The sequence below is a fragment of the Palaemon carinicauda genome, chromosome 34, assembly GCF_036898095.1.
Source record: "Palaemon carinicauda isolate YSFRI2023 chromosome 34, ASM3689809v2, whole genome shotgun sequence".
NCBI classification, from domain to species: domain Eukaryota; kingdom Metazoa; phylum Arthropoda; class Malacostraca; order Decapoda; family Palaemonidae; genus Palaemon; species Palaemon carinicauda.
In genome coordinates, this window is record NC_090758.1 from 48,080,536 (window position 1) to 48,085,535 (window position 5,000).

The window sequence follows — 5,000 nt, forward strand, 5'->3', positions numbered from 1 at the left end:
GTACAAGACTAGTTGGAAAAGCAGGATGATATAAGCCTAATGGCTCCAGCAGGGTTACTAAAATACGATGATAGAGAGAGAGAGAGAGAGAGAGAGAGAGAGAGAGAGAGAGAGAGAGAGAGAGAGAGAGAGAGAGAGAGAGAGATACTTGTATCAGGTGTAAATATCTTCTGGTGTTTCACACATGTCGGAAAAAGTCGACCAAAGGAATTAAAGAAATTCTAATAAAATATAGAAAAATTAACATAGAAAAGAATAAAGGAATTGGAATGGATGAGTAATTTATAAAAAGAATGAATAAAATATTGATTGAACTGATAATTCATTAATACATTTGTGAAAAATTAACGAATGAAAGTGATTTATTCAATAAACTTGTATTCGATCAACAGTTGATAATTCAATTATTATATGCTCTTAAAATTTTTCTTAAATAACGAAAATTATTTGTATGAAAAGATTATAATTGTGGTAATTGTTGAACCTTAGAGTTTAGCGTGAATGAATACATGAAATATATATATAATGTATATATATATATATATATATATATATATATATATATATATATATATATATATATATATATATATATATATATATATATATATACTTATATATGTATATATATGTACATATGTATATATATATATATATATATATATATATATATATATATATATATATATATATATATATATACATTACATATAAATATATATATGCCATATATGTAAACAATTCTATACTGTACAAAGCAAAAACCACTCATAACTGGTATTAGAAAGCACATCATTAAACTATTTCATGCTAATTTTCAAACGCCAAGGCGTGAACATCGCAAATTTACAAAAACTCAAAGTCATCAAAGAGGGCTCCTTGTTAGCCCCACCCAAACTGACAGAATCCCTTTGAAGAAATCTTTTAAAAATTCGCACGAAAGAGGATAAGAATTTTCCTCGCGTTGAGTTCGCCATTTGCGCTTGCAAATAGAAGGTTCGAAGTGTCCTCAGGTGGAAGAACTCACCCGGTTGATTCCAGCAGACGACGCTAGCTGGCTGGCTGGCCGGCCGGCCGGGAGGGTGCATGAAGACTTTTTGGCTTTGGGCAAACAGAAGTTTTCTGGGAGGAACCATTCAAGGCCAGAGGAGTTTGGCTGGATCACAAACAGAACTTTCTTTGAGGACTGTTCGTTATAGGTTGGGAATCCAGATAAGTCGATATTTTTAAGTATTTTTTCTGGGCTTTGCTGAAAGAGGGATTGTGAGCTATAAATTAGCAGAAGTTTTGGAGTTATTTATCCAATCGATCGATTTCATGGATTAAAAGTTTATTCATTAATTTACTATTTATCTATTAATTAAAATCATTCCCCGAATTACCAACAAAACCAGTTTTAGTATTAATGGAAGGGTTAGAATGTAATATCAATATATAATCAAAATAAACATGATTCATATTTCCTGCTATAGAGTCACCTTATACATAGTTTTAGGTAACGATTGTATTATTATTTTTACAATTATTATTATTATTATTATTATTATTATTATTATTATTATTATTATTATTATTATTATTACTATTATTACTATTATTATTATTATTATTACTTGGTAAGCAACAACCCAAGTTGAAAAAGCAGGATGCTATAAGCCCGGGGGCTCCAATAGCTCAGTAAGGTAAGGAAACAAGGAAAAATAAAATTGAAAAAAACATTAAATATCTTATATATAAACTATGAAAACTATAATAAAACAAGAGGAAGAGAAATAAGATAGAATAGTGTGCCCAAGTGTACCCTCAAGCAAGGGAATTTTTTTTTTTTTTTTTTTTTGCAGAAAACACCAATAATTCATTTTTAATGAAGATATAGGCTTATATGAACTATTATTCAAAATATTACATTATTCTCAAATTGAAGGAAGAGCTCATCCTACCGTAATGTTGTTTTGGCCAATTTCGTGAATCTCGCATTCATGATCTGGATAAACAGGCCAAAATACTTCACTACTCGGAACATGAGAGAGAGAGAGAGAGAGAGAGAGAGAGAGAGAGAGAGAGAGAGAGAGAGAGAGAGAGAGAGAACCAATACTGAGTATATTTACTTTTTACTTTCTTCCTAGTTGAGGGAATTGAATTAGCTTGAAGCATCCACGAGAGAGAGAGAGAGAGAGAGAGAGAGAGAGAGAGAGAGAGAGAGAGAGAGAGAGAGAGAGAGAGAGCTTAAACTAAGTATATTTATTTTCTACTATTTGCTTGTCGAGAGAAATAAATGATCTTGAAACATCCACGAGAGAGAGAGAGAGAGAGAGAGAGAGAGAGAGAGAGAGAGAGAGAGAGAGAGAGAGAGAGAGAGAGAGAGAGAGAGAGAGAGAGAGGGCATACTGAGCATATTTATTTTTTACTTTCTTAAAAGTCGAGGCAAATTAATTAGCAATTATTTACCTTAAAGTGATGAGGTTTATAAAATATGATATTAAAAGGAAAGGATTTTCATAACCAATATCATCTTTCATAAAATTCATATCGTCACTTCAATTATGATTATGTTCATATTATCGTTACTCTATCTATATATTACATAAGAAAATTTGATAAATGTCTTTCAATTATCATATCAATTGATGATAAATAGATAGATACATATTAATAAGAAAGCTAGCAACAAATTTTCACAATATAATTTTTTTTTATTTTTGAAGTTAGTGAAAAATTTTGGAACGGATTATCCAAGATTTTTATTTGAATTGCATGTGAAATCTGGTACATATTTTAAGACAACTGAATTTGAAATCAGTTTCAAATCTGGACGAATATTTCAGTGTATATCAAATCTGGCACTGATTTTCTGAGAAATCTGTTTGAATTGGAGTCCTAGACTTGAAATCATATCTTAGAAAATCTGATTTTCAGAAATCTTTCTAAAAATATGCTCTTAAATTTACCCATAAAAATTTGACAACCGATTTCCTAGCGATATAGATAGATAGTTAGATAGATAGTGTAAATCAGTAGATAGATATCTCAAGTAAAAGAAAATCATCTTTGAAAGTTTAATCTACTTAGAGTTCACAGCACAGGATTAGAAATGAAACTATAAGAGAGATTACTCGAGTGCCTTATGTGGGTGAGATCATGATGAGAGGTAGATGGTTTAGGCATGCTCATCGCACTCCCCAAAAGAGATTAGGTCACTATACTTTCAACTGGGCTCCACAAGGTACTAAAAGAGTTTGAAGACCCAGGCCTACATGGCTGAGGACTATGAAGCGGGAATTAGATGATGAATGGGAAGTATTGATGTCATAGCTCAAATAGAGATGACTGGCGATATCTAACCGAGGCCCTTTGCGTCAATAGGCATAGGAGATGATGATGATGATGATGATGAGAACTCACTCGAAGGATAAACTGAGGTAGTGAATATTTTTTGAAGTCCTCAACTTTATAGATAAGAAATTTGCATCTTGGCTCCCACTCAACAATGCTAAGTAAGGGTGTTAGGGTATGGTGTAGGTCTCACAGCCTCACTCCTAAAACATAAATTACTACACTCTCTGGTAAAGTACCTAAAAAGTTGAAACTTACAGCGAATTTTTATTTATTTTCTATTTATTTTTTTTTTTTGGGGGGGGAGGAACAACTGACATGAGTTTCTCTTCATTGTTTATATATGAAAGATCTCTTCTAACGTTGCTAGTGATCTTGAGGTATTTTACATTCGTTGTTCATTACTTCTCTTTTAATTTATTCATTTCCTTATTTCCTTTTCTTACTGGGCTATTTATCACTGTTGAAGCCCTTGTGAATATAGCATCCTGCTTTTTCAACTGGGGTTTAGAAAGAAATAATAATCTCCCATATACAGTATATTAACGATCAAGTGTCTGTTTGTTTATATATATATATATATATATATATATATATATATATATATATATATGTATATATTTGTATATATATATATATATATATGTATATGTATATATATATATATATATATATATATATATATATATATATATATATATATATATATACATATATATGTATATATATATATATATATATATATATATATATATATATATATATATATATATATATATATATATATATATATCATCCTTAGCTAGTACCGGTCCACTGCAGAACAAAGGCCACATGCATGTTCATCCACTAACATCTGTTTATGATCTTCCTTTGTTTGTCCATATCCGCAAACATTATTAGTTCCTCAATCCATTGTCTTCTTTTCCTTCCCCTGTTACATCTACAATGTCTAGGGACCCATTTTGTTATATACATACATACATATATATATATATATATATATATATATATATATATATATATATATATATATATGTGTGTGTGTGTGTGTGTGTATGTGTGTTTGTGTGTATGTATGTGTTTGCTGAATTCCTCTACCTGTTCCCTAACCCCCTTATTCTGAAGTGTACTTTGCTATTCATGCAATCCATTTGTGGGGGAGGCCCTTGCCAAGCGTACATCCAAGCCGTCTCCCTCATTCATCAACTTTATACATCTATTTCTGTCCAGGAGCTTCGCCAGAACGTGGCTTTAGGGTGGTATAGCTGTGAATGTTGTGCTATTTGACTTTAAAACAATATATCACAAAGGGGGTAGGTGGGATGGAGCGTTCGCTGTGGTACTTCTGAGAATTCAGAGTACAGCTTTTATTGGTTTGAAGTGGTTCCATTTTTATTTATTATAGGAGGAGATTCTAGTGATAATAGAATTCGAATTAATTTAATTAATAATAGGAGGAAGTGTTATTATTATTATTATTATTATTATTATTATTATTATTATTATTATTATTATTATTATTATTATTATTATTATTATTATTATTATCATTTGCTAAGCTACAACCATAGTTTGAAAAACATGATGTTATAAGCCCTATAAGGATTCTACAGAGAAAATAGAACACTTTTTAATATTATTATTATTATTATTATTATTATTAT